Source organism: Ovis canadensis, chromosome 3 (assembly GCF_042477335.2).
Source record: "Ovis canadensis isolate MfBH-ARS-UI-01 breed Bighorn chromosome 3, ARS-UI_OviCan_v2, whole genome shotgun sequence".
Classification (NCBI taxonomy): Eukaryota; Metazoa; Chordata; class Mammalia; order Artiodactyla; family Bovidae; genus Ovis; species Ovis canadensis.
In genome coordinates this window covers 170,079,958-170,099,259 of record NC_091247.1, presented here as the reverse complement: position 1 = coordinate 170,099,259, position 19,302 = coordinate 170,079,958, and the positions used below count along the sequence as shown (strand labels likewise).

At 37.4% G+C, this 19,302-nt stretch overlaps 1 pseudogene; it reads right to left on the bottom strand.

Annotated features, from left to right (window-relative positions):
• Positions 1 to 9,519: 9,519 nt before the first annotated feature.
• On the bottom strand, positions 9,520 to 10,426 carry LOC138438271 (olfactory receptor 6C3-like; annotated as a pseudogene).
• Positions 10,427 to 19,302: the final 8,876 nt, after the last annotated feature.

Sequence of the window (19,302 nt, the reverse complement as noted above, 5' to 3'; positions counted from 1 at the left end):
GCAGATGGTGATTGCAGCTATGAAGTTAAAAGACGCTTACTCCTTGAAAGAAAAGTTATGAGCAACCTAGATAGTATATTCAGAAACAGGGACATTACTTTGCTGACTAAAGTCCGTCTAGTCAAGGCTATGGTTTTTCCTGTGGTCATATATGGATGTGAGAGTTGGAAGAAGGCAGAGTGCCAAGGAATTGATGCTTTTGAACTGTGGTATTGGAGAAGACTCTTGAGAGTCCCTTGGACTGCAAGGAGATCCAACCAGTCCATTCTGAAGGAGATCAGCCCTGGGATTTCTTTGGAAGGACTGATGCCAAAGCTGAAACTCCAGTACTTTGGCCACCTCATGCAAAGAGTTGACTCATTGGAAAAGACTCTGATGCTGGGAAGGATTGGGGGCAGGAGGAGAAGGGGACGACAGAGGATGAGATGGCTGGATGGCATCACTGACTCGATGGACACGATTCTGAGTGAACTCTGGGAGTTGGTGATGGACAGGGAGGCCTGGCGTGCTGCAATTCATGGGGCCGCAAAGAGTCGGACATGACTGAGCGACTGAACTGAACTGAACTGAACTGAACTGATTTCTTTCACCAGTGTTTTATAGATTTCTATATATAGGCCTTTTGTTTCTTTAGGTAGATATATTCCTAAGTATTTTTTTCTTTTTGCTGCAATGGTGAATAGAATTGTTTTCCTTTTTTTTTTTTTTTAATTTTAGTTTTTTATTTTTTAAATTTTAAAATCTTTAATTCTTACATGCATTCCCAAACATCAACCCCCCTCCCACCACCCACCCCATAACAACTTTCTGGGTCATCCCCATGCACCAGCCCCAAGCATGCTGCATCCTGCGTCAGACATAGACTGGCGATTCAATTCACATGATAGTATACATGTTAGAATGTCATTCTCCCAAATCATCCCACCCTCTCCCTCTCCCTCTGAGTCCAAAAGTCCGTTTTCCTAATTTCTCTCTCTGTTTTCTCATTTTTAGTGTGTAGGAATGCAAGGGATTTCTGTCTGTTGATTTTATATATTGCAAATTTACTATATTCATTGATTTGCTCTAGTAATTTTCTGGTGGGGTCTTTAGGGTTTTCTATGTAGAGGACCATGTCATCTGCAAACAGTGAGAGTTTTACTTCTTTTCCAATCTGGATTCCTATTATTTCTTTTTCTTCTCTGATTGATGTGGCCAACACTTTCAAAACTATGTTGAATGCTAGTGGTGAGACTGTGCACCTTGTCTTGTTCCTGACTTTAGGGAAATGCTTTTAATTTTTCACAATTGAGGATAATGTTTGCTGCGGGTTTGTCATATATAGCTTTTATTATGTTGAGGTATGTTCCTTCTATTCCTGCTTTCTGTAGGTTTTTTTTTTTACTCATAAATGGATGTTGAATTTTGTCAAAGGCCTTCTCTGCATTTATTGAGACAGTCATATGGCTTTTATTTTTCAATTTGTTAATGTGGTGTATTGCATTGATTGATTTGAGGATATTGAAGAATCCTTGCATCCCTGGGATAAAGCCCACTTGGTCATGATGTATGATCTTTTTAATATGTTGTTGGATTCTGTTTGCTAGAATTTTGTTAAGGATTTTTGCATCTATGTTCATCAGTGATATTGGCCTGTGATTTTCTTTTTTTGTGGCATCTATGTCAGGTTTAGGTGTTAGGGTGATGGTGGCCTCATAGAATGAGTTTGGAAGTTTACCTTCCTCTGCAATTTTCTGGAAGAGTTTGAGTAGGATAGGTGTTAGCTCTTCTCTAAATTTTTGGTAGAATTCAGCTGTGAAGCCATCTGGTCCTGGGCTTTTGTTTTCTGGAAGATTTCTGATTACAGTTTCAATTTCCGTGCTTGTGATGGGTCTGTTAAGATTTTGTATTTCTTCCTGGTTCAGTTTTGGAAAATTGTACTTTTCTAAGAATTTGTCCATTTCTTCCACGTTGTCCATTTTATTGGCATATAATTGCTGATAGTAGTCACTCATGATCCTTTGTATTTCTGTGTTGTCTGTTGTGATCTCTCCATTTTCATTTCTAATTTTGTTGATTTGATTCTTCTCCCTTGTTTCTTGATGAGTCTGGCTAATGGTCTGTCAATTTTATTTATTCTCTCAAAGAACCAGCTTTTGGCTTTGTTGATTTTTGCTATGGTCTCTTTTGTTTCTTTTGCATTTATTTCTGCCCTAATTTTTAAGATTTCTTTCCTTCTACTAACCCTTTGGTTCTTCATTTCTTCTTTTTCTAGTTGCTTTAGGTCTAAAGTTAGGTTATTTTTTTGACTTTTTCCTTGTTTCTTGAGGTAAGCCTGTATTGCTATCAACCTTCCCCTTAGTATTGCTTTTACAGTGTCCCATAGGTTTTGGGTTGTTATGTTTTAATTTTCATTCACTTCTATGCATATTTTGATTTCTGTTTTGATTTCTTCTGTGATTTGTTGGTTATTCAGAAGCGTGTTATTCGCCTCCATATGTTGGAATTTTTAATAGTTTTTCTCCTGTAATTGAGATCTAATCTTACTGCTTTGTTGTCAAAAAGATGCTTGGAGTGATTTAAATTTTTTTGAATTTACTAAGGCTAAATTTATGGCCCAGGATGTGATCTATCCTGGAGACGATCCATGTGTACTTGAGAAAAAGGTGAAACTCATTGTTTTTGGGTGAAATGTCCTATAGATATCAGTTAGATCTAACTGGTCTATTGTATCGTTTAAAGTTTTTGTTTCCTTGTTAATTTTCTGTTTTGTTGATCTATCCATAGATGTGAGTGGGGTATTAAGTTCTCCCACTATTATTGTGTTATTGTCAATTTCCCCTTTCATACTTTTTGGCATTTGTCTTACATATTGTGGTGCTTCTATGTTGGGTGCATCATTTCAGTTCAGTTCAGTTCATTTCAGTCACTCAGTTGTGTCCGACTCTTTGCGACCCCATGAATTGCAGCACGCTAGGCCTCCCTGTCCATCACCATCTCCCGGAGTTCACTCAAACTCACATCCATCGAGTTGGTGATGCCCCCAGCCATCTCATCCTCTGTCGTCCCCTTTTCCTCCTGCCCCCAATCCCTTTCAGCATCAGAGTCTTTTCCAATGAGTCAACTCTTCGCATGAGGTGGCCAAAGTACTGGAGTTTCAGCTTTAGCATCATTCCTTCCAAAGAACATCCAGGGCTGATCTTTAGAATGGACTGGTTGGATCTCCTTGCAGTCCAAGGGACTCTCGAGTCTACTCCAACACCACAATTCAAAAGTATCAATTCTTCAGCCCTCAGCTTTCTTCACAGTCCAACTCTCACATCCATTCATGACCACTGGAAAAACAATAGCCTTGATAGACAGACCCTTGTTGGCAAAATAATGTCTCTGATTTTCAATATGCTATCTAGGTTGGCCATAGTGCATACATATTTATAATTGTTATATCTTCTTCTTGGATTGATACTTTGATCATTATATGGTGTCCTTCTTTGTCTCTTTTCACAGCCTTTATTTTAAAGTCTATTTTATATAATATGATATTGCTACTCCTGCTTTCTTTTAGTTTCTATTTGCATGGAATATCTTTTTCCAGCCCTTCACTTTCAGACCTTGTTTTGAGATGGGTCTCTTGTAGGCAGCATATATAGGGGTCTTGTTTTTGTATCCATTTAGCCAGGCTTTGTCTTTTGGTTGGGCCATTCAACCCATTTACATTTAAGGTAATTATTGATAAGTATGATCCTGTTGCCATTTACTTTGTTTTTTTGGGTTCGAGTTTATATACCCTTTCTGTGTCTCCTGTCTAAAGAAGATCCTTTAGCATTTGTTGGAGAGCTGGTTTGGTGGTGCTGAATTCTCTCAGCTTTTGCTTCTCTGTAAAGCTTTTGATTTCTCCTTCATATTTGAATGAGATCCTTGATGGGTACAGTAATCCGGACTGTAGATATTTTTTCTTTCATCACTTTAAGTATGTCCTGCCATTCCCTTCTGGCCTGAAGAGTCTCTATTGAAATAACAGCTGTTATCCTTATGGGAATCCCCTTGTGTGTTATTTGTTGTTTTTTCCTTACTGCTTTTAATATTTATTCTTTGTGTTTGATCTTTGTTAATTTGATTAATTAATGTGTCTTGGGGTGTTTTGCCTTGGGTTTGTCTTGTTTGGGACTCTCTGGGTTTCTTGGACTTGGGTGATTATTTCCTTCCCCATTTTAGGGAAGTTTTCAACTATTATCTTCTCAAGTATTTTCTCATGGTCTTTCTTTTTGTCTTCTTCCTCTGAGATTCCTATGACTCAAAAGTTGGGGCATTTCACATTGTCCCAGGGGTTGTCCCAAGGTTGTCTTCATTTCTTTTATTCTTTTTTTTCTTTTTTCCTCTCTGCTTCATTTATTTCTAACATTCTATCTTCTACCCTACTTATCCTATCTTCTGCCTCCGTTATTCTACTGTTGGTTCCCTCCAGAGTGTTTTTGATCTCATTTATTGCATTATTCATTATATATTGATTCTTTTTTATTTCTTAGGTCCTTGTTAAACATTTCTTGCCGCTTCTCTATCCATGTCTCCAGGCTATTTATCTGTAACTCCATTTTGTTTTGAAGATTTTGGATCATTTTCTCTATCATTATTCAGAATTCTTTATCAGGTAGATTCCATCTCTCTTCCTCTTTTTTTTTTTTTTTTTGGTTTGGTGGGCATTTATCCTGTTGCTTTACCTGTTGGGTATTTCTCTGCCTTTTCATCTTGTTTATATTGCTGGGTTTGGGGTGGTCTTTCCTTATTCTGGCAGTTTGTGGTTCCTCTTTATTGTGGAGGTTCCTTGCTGTGGGTGGGGTTGGACGTGTGGCTTGTCAAGGTTTCCTGGTTAGGGAAGCTTGTGTCAGGTTCTGGTGGATGGAGCTGAATTTCTTCTCTCTGGAGTGCAAAGAAGTGTCCAGTAGTGAGTTTTGAGATGTCAGTGTGTTTAGTGCGACTTGGAGCAGCCTGTATACTGAAGCTCAGGGCTATGTTTCTGTGTTGCTGGAGAATTTGTGTGGTATATCTTGCTCTGGAACTTGTTGGCCCTTGGGTGGCACCTGGTTTCAGTGTAGGTATATAGACGTTTGATGAGCTCCTATTGATTAATGTTCCCTGGAGTCAGGAGTTCTCTGGTGTTCTCAGGATTTGGAGAACTCAGAAGCCTCCTGCTTCTGGTTTTCAGTCTTATTCTTACAGTAGCCTCAAGACCTCCATCTATACAGCACTAATGATACAACATATAGGTTAATGATGAAAGCTTTTGCCACAGTGAGGGACACCCAGAGAGGTACACAGAATTACATGGAGAAAAGAAGAGAGAGGAGGGAGATAGAGGTGACCAGGAGGAGAAGAGGGAGGAATCAAAAGGGGAGGAAACAAACCAGTCAGTAATCACTTTGTGTGTGCTCTCCACAGTCTGGATCCCTCAGAGATGTTCATGGAGTCACACAGAGAAGAGAAGAAGGAGGAAGGAGACAGAGGTGGCCAGGAGGATAAAAGGGGAATCAAAAGGAGAGAGACAGATCTAGCCAGTAATCAGTTTCCTAAATGTTCTCCACAACCGAGAACACACAAAGAGATTCACAGAGTTGGGTAGAGAAGAGAAGGGGGAGGGAGGCGATAGAGGCGACGTAGTGGAGAAAAAGGAGAGTCCAAAGGGGGAGAGAGCAATCAAGTCAGTAATCTCACACCCAGTAAAGATACTGAAGATTGGGTTCCTTTTTATTTAATTTAAATTTATTTATTTTAATTGGAGACTAATTACTTTACAATATTGTATTGGTTCTTCAAAGGTACAAAACTGATAACAAATACCAAAAAGCAAAGATTAAATATCTACAGTAGAGGTTAGATTCTCAAAAATACAATCTAAAAGAAAAAAACATAGTCACAAAAATTATAAAAAATATATATGTAGTTTGCTTTAAAAATAGGGTCTTTCTTGACAAAGTAATTGCAGGTTATAAAAATGCAAATTAAAGGTGTAATAGAGGACTTAAAATATTTTTTTAATTTTAAAAAATGATATTAGTAAAAATATATCTAGGACTTTCTTTGGTGTTGTTGTGAACACTATGCAGTCAGTTCATTTTCAGATAGTTCCTTGATCCGGCTTATACTTCTCAAGACCTACAGGTCCCTTCCTGTGAAGTCGGTGCTAATTGCAGGGTTTTAATCTGTTGCATCTGTCACTTCAAAAGCAGTTCCCTCTGTTTATTTTCGCTTCTTCTGTTTTCTACTCTTCAGTGTCTTATTCCATCAGGGGAATTCCCTGATGGTTCAGATGATAAAGCGTCTGTCTGTAATGCAGGAGACCCTGGTTCGATCCCTGGGTTGGGAAGATACCCTGGAGAAGGAAATGGCAGCCCACTCCAGTATTCTTCTCTGGAAAATCCCATGGATGGTGGAGCCTAGTAGGCTACTGTCCATGGGGTCGCAGAGAGTCGGACACGACTGAGCGACTTCACTTCTTCACTTCAGTGTCTAAATTCCACCCTGACCCAAGGGGGCAGTGGTGGTCACTTCTTTAGGCTCACTTGTTCAGCCGTGCTGTGGGGAGGGAGGAACACTGCAAATAAATGTCACTGGAGTGTGTGGGGAGTGCTCGCAGTTTCTCGGCCATACTGGGTTTGCCCCCCTCATGGCATGTGTGCTTTCCCTGTCTACACTGCTCAGACTCTAGGTTGCTCTGCCAGGAACTGTCTGATGCTGACCCTGGGTTGCATGCACTCCCCAGGTCTAAGCTGCTCAGATTCAGGTTCTCAGATACTTCACAAAGGCGCAGATTTGGTTGGTCCTGCGTTTTGTGCCCTTCCCACGTCGGAGCAGTTCAGGTGACCAGGTGCTTTGCGAGCGCAGTCGCCCCCAGTTAGGGGCTGCGTCTTATCGCCTCCCCCATCCCAGCTGCTTAGTTTTTTGGATGTACAACCAACACACCTTCTCAGGTGTGCCATGTGTCTCTTCTGGGAAGCTGATCTCTGGCTGCCACCCTCCTGGCAGGTGTGGACCATCCAGAATCCCAAGAAGTCTTGGTTAGCCATGAAGCCTGCTTGCAGTTTGGTAGAGGATGCCTCTCTAGGGCCACGATTGCCCCTTTCCAGCTCTGGCTGCCCTCGCCTGTCTATCTCCGGTGGGGAATGGGCTGGTTCACAGCTGGCTAGCTCTGCTCAGTCCTTTGTTCTGTGAGCAGGCCTGGTGGTATCTTAGATTAGGGCTTTTTGTGGGATAGCTATCCCACAGTCTGGGTTGCTATCTCAAGTTAGTTCACTCAGATTGCCCTTGGGGCATTCATGCCAGGTATTTACCTTAAGCAATGCAGCCCACACCTCCTTGTCCAGTCCCGCTTGCTAGTGGCAGATGCAAGCGTCTGCACTGCTTCTCCACTGGGAGTTGCCATTAGGCACGTAATCTGTGGGTTTTAATTATTTATTTTTTTTCCTTCCGGTTATGTTGCCCTCTGAGGTTCCAAGACTCACCACAGACTTGCCGGTGAGAATGTTTCCTGGTGTTTGGAAACTTCTTTCTTTTTTTAAGACTCCCTTCCCAGGATGGATCTTTTTCCCTACCTCCTTTGTCTCTCTTTTTATCTTTTATATTTTCCCCTACATCCTTTCAAAGACAAAGGCTGCCCTTCTGGGTGCCTGTTGTCCTCTGCCTAACAATTTAGAAGTTGTTTTGTGGAATTTGCTCAGTGTTCAAATGTTCTTTTGATGAATTTATGGAGGAGAAAGTGGTTCCTGTCCTATTCCTCCGCCACCTTAGGACTGCCTTTAATACATATATTTTAAATCCTGATATAGCTATGCCAGTTTTAGTCAATGCTGACATCAAAGAAGAAAAGTGTGCTTCAGATAAAGAGGAATTGGTGGTTTTTCATAATGATAAACAATTATGTCCCAGAAGATATAACAATTCCAAATTTGGGTCTTCATAAATACACAGTGTTAATATTTTTAAAAATAAAAATATGGCATGACTGTAAACAGAAAGAAACTGCTCCATAGTTGTTTTGGAAATTTTAAGTAACTCAGTAATGGTGCAAATAGTAAAAATACAGATTTAAATCATGAACTTATATTGACTAGCTGACTCAAATAGAACACTGCATTCAACTACCATTGCATATAATTCTCAAGTGTATGAAATTGTTTACAAAACTCTGATCATATACTAGGCCAGAAAGTGAGATTCAAATAATTTAGAAGGATGTAACTTAATTAATACATGTTTTATGACAATATAAGAGGATTCTTTGGAAATTTTTATGTCCAGGAGACCCACCTATAGCAGACTGAGGCCAGTGCAACTCAGTGACTCTCCCCCAAGGATAAAGAATAGTGTGGAGCATGTATCTGGCATCTGGGCTTTTCGGGAACTGGGGAAGCACTAGTGTCTGTGTAGTTTTTCTTGGGGTCTTTATGGGACCTGACAAACTATAAATGCCTAAGGGATACTGAGCTCAAAAGAGGGCTGGGTGATGTGTTGTTGCTTCAAGGAGCTGGGTTACAGCAAATAGAAACAGAGGGAGCAAGAGACTATGGGCTTCAGGCAAAAACAAAAAAAAATAGATAAAATCTTCTAGTTAGGAATCTTCATACACAACTCTGAGAAGACACAGCCTCAGAAAAGATTTGAAAGCCCACTCAGAATCTCTAGGTGGACTGAATGGTGATGGATTCCCCTGTAAAGGTGGTTGTTCTGTCAAATGGGTAGATAACAACACAGTTAAAAGGAACATTAAAAAAAAAAAAAAACAGAAAAGTGACCCAATAAAACAGATGAAATAAATCTCAAAACACAGACCCTAAAAATATGGAGGTAAATAAATGTCTGACAACAAATTTAGGAAAACTGTCATAAATGCAATCAATGAGCTCAAAAAAGTAGAAGTGTTTTAGTTTTAGTTGATTTATTTTGAATTTTTAAATATAAGCATTTCTTAAAATAATACAGAACAAGGAAATTCTATAATTAATACATATCTTGATAAATATTTATCGTGAAAATATACACTTAATTTCACAAAGTATAAAGAACTATATTTAAAGTGCAATGGATGACTACATATGGTACTTTTGGAATGAATTTACTGTATTATAATATATAACAGGTAGATTCTTTAATGTTAAGAAATTATCAGTGTTCATCTTGAAAATGCATCAGATATTACACACTAATTTTGAAACTGCATTTAAAATACAGTGTGATATCATATGATCATTTTAGGGACTGATATTTACAGGATTAAAACCATTTTTAACTTCATGCTATAAAGTATGTCTTAAAGAAATACAATTCTATTATAGAATATTCTGTAGGATGAATAGCTTTTACCATACTTTAAATATCAATAAACAATGAATGGAGAAATGGAAGAAATGGACTGGGAAAATATATATTAACAGTCATGTGGCCTGGTAAAAGGATATAAACAGCAAGCAGACTTATACAGATATTTAGGAATTTTAGAATTTAACCTAATTGTTCTTTAAAGTGTTTTTGACCAAAAGAAAAAAAAAATCATTTATTGGCAGAAAATACTGCTTTATAGACCATGTCTTTGAAGGCTTGTTTCACTTGCTGGTTTCTCAGGGTGTAGATGAAGGTGTTCAGCATGAAGGCTACAGAAGTATTGAGAATAGCCACTCCTTTTGTCAGTGATGCCTTTTCTTTGGCTGAGGGATTAGCATACATAAATATACAGCTTCCATAGGAGATGAAAATGACAATCATGTGAGAGGAACAAGTGGAGAAGGCCTTTTTTTCTCTGACTAGCAGACGGGATTCTCAAAATAGTCCTGACAATGTGCATATAAGACAAAATCACTAATGCCAAAGTGAACAGCAAACTAACCAAAACAAAGTAAAAACCCATTACTTCTAGGAGCCATGTATCTGAACAAGAGAATTATAAAGGGAGGAAATAGTCACACAAAAAGTGATCAGTGACATTGGAAGCACAGTAATCCAGCCGGAGGAGAAGCATAAGGGGTGGGAAAATGGTCAGAAACCCACTGAGCCATGCGCAGAGCACAAGCAGGCGGCAGAGTTTCCTGCTCATGATGGTTGTGTAATGCAGGGGCTTGCAGATGGCAACATAGCGGTCATAGGACATGGTGGTTAGAACGTAAATTTCAATCACCCCCATGAAAATAGAGGAAAATAGTTGGGCTGCTCAACTGTAAGAAATAGTCTTGTCCCTGGTGATAATTGCCCCCAGAAATCTAGGGATACACACAATAGTAAAGGAGATTTCTAAGAAAGAGAAATTTTGGAGGAAGAAATACATTGGTGCAGTCCATCCAGGTTAGGGTGATAATAATCAGGTTTCCAGTGACACTGAACACATATGTGAGAAATAAAGGAAAATCACAGGATCATCAGAAAGGCCTAGGAGGACAAACTCTGTGATCACAGTGTGGTTCATTTCTCTCTCTCTCTTTTTAAAATATATTTAGGTTAAAAGGGTATTAAAAGGGAAGAGATGAAAGGTATAATTTATTGTTATCAAAGTCATTATAATCAATACAATTCTAAAATATTCTAATTCTTGCTGATATCATTTTTATAGCTTATTTTCCTTATATCTTAAAACATATACCTGGTTCCTGTTTTATATAATACTTCTCTTATTCTAATTAGAAAATCATCATACAATAAATCATATTATTGAGAGATGATAAATAAAATGTATACTTTTTATTTTGTACATTTAATGGAAATCCTTGCAATTTTGTTGGAATAATCCTATAAAATATTCATTTTTTTCTATCATGTATTTATTAAAAGATGCCACCACTTAAAAAGCAGAAATGGAAGATCTCACTTCCTTCAAAAGATTAAAAATGAAATTTAAAAAACTAAAGTAGCAACCCATTTTTCTTTGTGCATGACTCATTATTTTTTATGATATAAATCAATTTAAAAGATTTTCTTAGCAAATAAAATAAACTTTAAAATGTTTAATGATTAAATTATTAATTTTATTTTAATATTAATATTTATGAACTATTTATCAACTTAACATGAGAATGCTCTATACTTATATATGTATTTATAATAAAATAAATAGAATAAATAGTTGAATTATGTTATTTAATAGGAAATATATTCACTTAAAGATTTGTCCATAATTCCATTGAAATCATTAATGTTTGGTATCTTCTGTGATTTTCTAAGAATATACATATAGAAGAATTTCTATTTTGAGCTTAAAAGGATATGCAGCATTTATCTACTTTTCTTTTTCTATTAAAGCACAAACTAAAAAGTAGCTACTTGCCTCAGATCATAGTGGCTCTGTCACCCAGATTGCAGCCCAGTGCATTTTCCATTTGAACATCCTTATTTCTCAGCTATTAAGCTTTATTTAAAAGCATTTTATTCCCTTGAAGCTCTGCCCCACATTTGTCTTTTGCATGAGGCAACTGATCCAAAGGGATATTCCAGAAATGTGTGGGGAAACCTCTCCTACGCATGCAAACATACAAACTTATTCACTTAATTCCCATCTCTGCTAGATATATCATTCTGTTCATTTGTTTTGCTAAAATCATGACAGATCCCTTCTCCTTATTTCTGATATTCACATTTCTGCTGTGAGTAATAAAATGCAAAATCTTTGCTTTCCTGCCAGATACTAGCACATGTCACATTAATCAAACTTCATTAAGTTTTCTCTATTTTATGGTGACTCAAGGGAAATAGTTCAGGAAATAAAAACAATGTCAGAAAGCTATGGAAGGTGTGGAAATGCACTAGCCTCCTTTTCAATAAAGTTGGTCTAGAAGTTTAAGGGAGCAATATTTAAAGAGAGAACTGCAAGAAATATGACAATATTGGGTATTTTGAGCGTAGACACTCAAAGTAGGATCTAGTATCTCTCTGGCTGCACTAATAGCTCAAATTTTTCACGTCCAGTTGTTTTGACCTGTGAAGATACTCATACATTGATCTCCCGGGAATGAAGCAAAGTCGAGGCCAAATCTCTGCTAAGGTATAGACCATGAGGGATTACTGGAAGCCATACTTGGCATTCTCAGTAGCCTCCTAATTCTCCTCTAGAGTGAATTTCTCTTGAGAATGGCCATGTTCATCTTTGTGTCCCATAGAAGACCTCAATGTTGACTTTTATAAAATAACCACTTCCATTAGCCACAATTATTTAATATTTCATGAGTAATAGAAATAAATGGGAAATCTTACAAAAATATAACTTTTTTGTTTGTTTTAAAATATAAATTTATGTATTTTAATTGGAGGTTAATTACTTTACAATATTATATTGGTTTTGCCATACAGCAACATGAATCTGCCACAGATATACACGTGATCCCCATCCTGAACCCCCCTCCCTCCTCCCTCCCCGCACCATCCCTCTGGGTTGTCTCAGTGCACCACAGATGTATAGAACAAAAATGGAACTTTTAATCTAACATGTCCTTGATAAATAGACAGCATATACAAATAACAGGTTCTTAAAGCAATAAAGTGAAGTGAAAGTGAAGTCACTCAATTGTGTCCGACTCTTTGCGACCCCATGGACTGTAGCCCACCAAGCTCCTCTGTCCATGGGATTCTCCAGGCAAGAATACTGGAGTGGGTTGCCATTTCCTTCTCCAGGGCAAAGCAATAAGTATCTAACCAATTAGTTAATGCATTTCTTCTGAAGTCAATAATGACTTCATTAGACAATGAAACCTTAGTACTCTACATGATACACTAGCAAGGCAGAAGTCACCTAGAATTAAGCACCTACTACAACAAGATTGAAGAAACTTGCATAATGAGTAGGAGTCCTGTGCACTGTGCTGGCATCTTCCAAATGCATCTGAGAGCTAAAAGAATATATATATATATATATATATATATATATATATATATATATATATATATATATATATATATCTTTAATATTACAGTCATCTCATAACCAATGAGATGGCGTTACCAATAATAAATCCTGGTCCTACAGTCTCCTTAATTTTACAAATGATTTAATTCACAACTTTTCCACCTGTCTCACGTAACTATTAGTCTCATGTGACTGGGAAAGTTTGGGGACTGAGAATTAGTATGAAGCATCTATAGATTCAGATGACTCAAAACCTGAATTTGGAAGCACCACAAAGACTCCCTTGGCAAGAAAAGGATCCATATCCCTCTGCTTCATGAAGCTGGCCATGCATTGTTTAGGGACACTGTCATTACCTCACATGAAGGAGCTATTTTCTTCATGTGTGCATTTGTCACTCCTAAACTATTTTTTAAGCTTATAACACATATACATGCCAGGAATTATCCAGGAGATGGTGAACATCAAAAAAAACTAAAAATAACTTTATATATGAAAAAAATCACAAATTGTTGCTATTTTTGCAAATTTTTTATTTTTTTCTTTTTAATTTATTTTTTATTGAAGGTTAAATGCTTTACAAAATTTTGTTATTTTCTGTCAAACATCAAGATGAATCAGCCATAGATATACATGTATCCCCTCCCTTTTGAACTTCCTTTCAATCTCCCTCCCCACCCCACTTCTCTAGGTTGATACAGAACCCCTGCTTGAGTTTCCTGAGACATACAGCAAATTCTTGTTGGATATCCATTTTATATAGGGTAACGTAAGTTTCCATGTTACTCTTTCCAGATATCTCACCCTCTCCTCCCCTTTCCTATGTCCATAAGTCTATTCTTTATGTCTGTTTCTCTATTGCTGCCCTGTAAATAAGTTTTTCAGTGCCATTCTTCTAGAGTCCATATATATGTGTTAGAATACGATATTTATCTTTCTCTTTCTGACTCATATCACTCTGTATAATAGGTTCTAGGTTCATCCACCTCATTAGAACTGACTCAAATGCATTCCTTTTATGGCTGAGTAATATTCCATTGTGTATATGTACCACAACTTTATCCATTCATCTGTCAATTGACATCTAGGTTGCTTCCATGTTCTAGCTATTGTAAATAGTTCTGCAATGAACAATAGGACACATGTGTCTCTTTCAATTTTGGTTTCCTCAGGGTATATGCCTAGGAGTGAGATTGGTGGATCATATGGTGGTTCTATTCCTAGTTTTCTAGGGAATCTCCATACCATCTTCCATAATGGCTGTATCGATTTAGATTACTATTAACAGTGCAAAAGCATTCCCTTTTCTCCACACCCTGTCCAGAGTTTATTGTTTGTAAACTTTTTGATGATGGCTATTCTGACCAGTATGAGGTGATACCTCATTGTAGTTTTGATTTGCATTTTTCTAATAACGAGCCATGTCGAGCATTTTTTCATATGTTTTTTAGCCATCTGTATGTCTTCTTTGGAGAAATGCCTGTTTAGGTCTTTTTCTCACTTTTTGATTGGGTTCTTTGTTTTTCTGGCATTGAGTTGTATGAGCTGCTTGTATCTTTTGGAAATTAATATTTTGTCAGTTGTTTCATTTGCTATTATTTCCTCCCATTCTGAGGGTTGTCTTTTCACCTTGCTTATAGTTTCCTTTTCTGTGCAAAAGCTTTTAAGTTTAATCAGGTCCCGCTTGTTTACTTTTGCTTTTATTTCCATTACTCAAGAGGTGGGTCATAGAGAATCTTGCTTTGATGCCTATGTTTCCCTCTAAGAGTTTTATAGCTTCTGGTCTTACATTTAGGTCTTTGATCCATTTTGAGTTTATCTTTGTGTATGGTGTTAGGAAGTGTTATAATTTCATTCTTTTACATGTAGCTGTCCAGTCTTCCCAGCACCATTTATTGAAGAGGCTGTCTTTGTCCCATTGTATATTCTTGCTCCTTTGTCAAAATAAGGTACCCATAGGTGCATAGGTTTATTTCTGGGCTTTCTATCTTGTTCCTTTGGTCTATATTTATGTTTTTGTGCCAGTACCATACTGTCTTGATAGCTACAGCATTGTAGTATAATCTTAAGTCAGGAACATTGATTCTTTCAGCTCCATTCTTCATTCTCAAGACTGTTTGGCTCTTCCAGGTCTTTTGTGCTTCCATATGAATTGTGAAATTTTTGTTCTAGTTCTGTGAGAAATGCCATTTTAATTTGATAGGGATCGTATTGAGTCTGTAGATTGCATTTGGTAGAATAGTCATTTTCACTATACTGATTCTTCCTACCCAGGAACATGGAATATCTCTCCATCTGTTTATGTTGTCTTTGATTTCTTTCATTAGTGTCTTATAATTTTCTGTGTACAGTTCTTTTGTCTCCTTAGGTAAGTTTATTCCTAGATATTTAATACTTATTGTTTCAATACTGAATGGGATTGATTCCTTAATTTCTTTTTCTGGATTTTCGTTCTTAGTTTATAGAAATGCAAGTGATTCCTGTGTATTGATTTTGTGTCCTGCAACTTTGCTAAATTCACTGATCAGCTCTGGTAATTTTCTGATACTATCTTCAGGGTTTTCCATGTACAGTATCATATCATCTGCAAACTGAGAATTTTACTTCTTCTTTTCTGATCTGGATTCCTTTTATTTCTTTTTCTTCTCTGATTGCTGTTACTAGGACTTTCCAAGCTATGTTGAATAATAGTGGTGACAGTGAACACTCGTGTCTTTTTCCTGATCCTTCATTAATGATGACAACGAAACCAAGCCAGACAAAATGCAGCAACAGCAGAGGAATGTAGATTATCTTTGGCCTCTGAAATGCTGGGATTCAAAACTCTTCTCACTTATAAACAAGCCCAGCTCCAGAGCATCACTGGCTGGGCTCACTAGACAAGTGGGGGAACAAGTGGACTGGGTTTATGGAGTTTACAAAGGGCAGGTGCAAAGTATTACAAGCCCTGTTTTTCCCTGTCAGGGAAAAGATGAAGTCACAGGAAGGAACACATTGGAAACAGGGATATGGCAGAGCTCTTGCTCTTCAATTCTCCTCCCAGAGGCACGAGAAAGGAGAGACAGCACCGAGGCCTGCTCCTGTGACTGCAGGAGGCCAGTGGTTCAGACACACAGGACTCAGGACAATTCCAGCAAAGCTGGGAACCAGCAGAGGGAGTCTGTGAGCTTCAGGGAGACTCACTGTGGATTTTTTTTAATATAAATTTACTTATTTTAATTGGAGGCTAATTACTTTACAATATTGTATTGGTTTTGCCATACATCAACATGAATCTGCCACGGGTGTACACGTGTTCCCCATCCTGAACCCCCTTCCCACCTCCCTCCCCGTACCATACCTCTGGGTCATCCTAGTGCACCAGCCCCAAGCATCCTGTATCCTGCATCGAACCTGGACTGGTGATTCATTTCATATATATTCTACATGTTTCAATGCCATTCTCCCAAATCATCCCATCCTCTCCCTCTCCCACAGAGTCCAAAAGACTGTTCTATATATCTGTGTCTCTTTTGCTCTCTCACATACAAGATTATTATTACCATCTTTCTAAATTCCATATATACACATTAGTATACTGAATTGGTGTTTTTCTTTCTGACTTGCTTCACTCTATATAATAGGCTCCAGTTCACTGTGGATTTAAACTATTATTCCAACCATCAGATAATAGAGTGGCTATCTTTTCAAGGCCATAAAAATGTTAATGGAAAGAATTCCATCTATTTTATGTTTTCTTTCCTTTTTAAAGATATTTTTATTGAAATAGAATTGACATATAACATTGCATTAGTTTCAGGTTTATAACATAATGATTAGATATTTGTATAAATCACAAAATAATCACCAAAATAGGTCTAGTTAACACCCCCCACCACAAATAGTTACAATCAATTTTTGTGATGAGAACTTTTAAGATCTACTCTCTCAGCAATTTTCAAATACATAACACAGAATTATTAGCTATAGTCACCATGCTTTACATGACACTAGATTATTTTAACTAATTGCTGACTTATTTTACTATAAATATGGAAACTTAGGTTTGGATGAATTCCCATGGCATGGGGGAAAGAAACATAATTTTATATCATGCTGAATATACTGAAACGAGTGCACTTATCAAAAATTCTGGATTTTCCATGTCACCTAGGGTAGATGAGAGAAGTACCACTGGATTCTCAGGTGATTAACACATTTCAATTCCAAATTAACTTATTACAAAAGAAGTTGAAATAGCATAAGTTCCTTTACAAAAAGTAGAGTTTTAAACATATAGATTAAAGAGACAGATAGATTGGAATTTATTCAGCATATTCAAAGCTATTGATTGGGGAAGGAGAGGGTGACATGATAAGACAGCGTGACATGCGGATCTCAAAGACAGTGGTCTGTGACAACTAGCAGGGTGGGATGAGGATGGAGGTGGGTGGGAGGTTCAAGAAAGAGGGAATATATGTATACCTAATGCTGATTCATGTTGATGTATGGCAAAAGACTTCACAATATTATAAAATAATTATTCTCTAATTTAAAACAAATAAAGCTATTCATTAACACAACAAACTTTTTCTCTAAGATGTCCAGAGTTGAAACAAGTATGTCTTTCCAGTGTCGTTTTTAACAGAGGAAAAAGGGACATGAGTTTGACGATTAAAGTGGGAGATTGCTATTGAAACATGTTAAGTCTTGGATTCAAGAAACCTTTACACACATTTCCAGCTGAGGTTAAACAAAGTAATGCTCTCCTTTCTTTTTTTCAGCTCTTACATCTTAAACATATTCCTTTTTCATGGCCTATCTCATACCATAATTTTTACATTTTTGTATTTTTATTGACGATTTTACTGCTTAAAACGGTCCTAAAAGCCCAGACTTAAGGTATCGTTTCTTAAGAGCATGTACATTCATATATTCCATCATTGAAAACACTGGTAAAAAGCAGATTCTATTAAAAAAAAAAACTTTGAAAGCATATGAATTGCTATGCCCAGTGGAGATATAAGTTATTAACATTGTGCTAAGAAGTATTTGTTTTCAGTACTTGACTGGTTTGCATAGTGCTCTTCAAAAAACTCATGTCCCTCTACTACAAAGCCACAGTCATCAAGACAGTATGGTACTGGCACAAAGACAGACATATAGATCAGTGGAACAAAATAGAAAGCCCAGAGATAAATCCACACACATACGGACACCTTATCTTTGACAAAGGAGGCAAGAATATACAATGGAGTAAAGACAATCTCTTTAACAAGTGGTGCTGGGAAAACTGGTCAACCACTTGTAAAAGAATGAAACTAGATCACTTTCTAACACCGCACACAAAAATAAACTCAAAATGGATTAAAGATCTAAATGTAAGATCAGAAACTATAAAACTCCTAGAGGAGAACATAGGCAAAACACTCTCAGACATAAATCACAGCAGGATCCTCTATGATCCACCTCCCAGAATTCGGGAAATAAAAGCAAAAATAAACAAATGGGATCTAATTAAAATTAAAAGCTTCTGCACAACAAAGGAAACTATAAGCAAGGTGAAAAGACAGCCTTCTGAATGGGAGAAAATAATAGCAAATGAAGCAACTGACAAACAACTAATCTCAAAAATATACAAGCAACTTCTGCAGCTCAATTCCAGAAAAATAAACGACCCAATCAAAAAATGGGCCAAAGAACTAAATAGACATTTCTCCAAAGAAGACATACGGATGGCTAACAAACACATGAAAAGATGCTCAACTTCACTCATTATTAGAGAAATGCAAATCAAAACCACAATGAGGTACCACTTCACACCAGTCAGAATGGCTGCGATCCAAAAATCTGCAAGCAATAATTGCTGGAGAGGGTGTGGAGAAAAGGGAACCCTCCTACACTGTTGGTGGGAATGCAAACTAGTACAGCCACTATGGAGAACAGTGTGGAGATTCCTTAAAAAATTGCAAATAGAACTACCTTATGACCCAGCAATCCCACTGCTGGGCATACACACCGAGGAAACCAGAATTGAAAGAGACACATGTACCCCAATGTTCATTGCAGCACTGTTTATAATAGCCAGGACACGGAAACAACCTAGATGTCCATCAGCAGATGAATGGATAAGAAAGCAGTGGCACATATACACAATGGAGTATTACTCAGCCGTTAAAAAGAATTCATTTGAATCAGTTCTGATGAGATGGATGAAACTGGAGCCGATTATACAGAGTGAAGTAAGCCAGAAAGAAAAACACCAATACATTATACTAACACATATATATGGAATTTAGGAAGATGGCAATGACGACCCTGTATGCAAGACAGGGAAAGAGACACAGATGTGTATAACGGACTTTTAGACTCAGAGGCAGAGGGAGAGGGTGGGATGATTTGGGAGAATGACATTCTAACATGTATACTATCATGTGAATTGAATCGCCAGTCTATGTCTGACGCAGGAT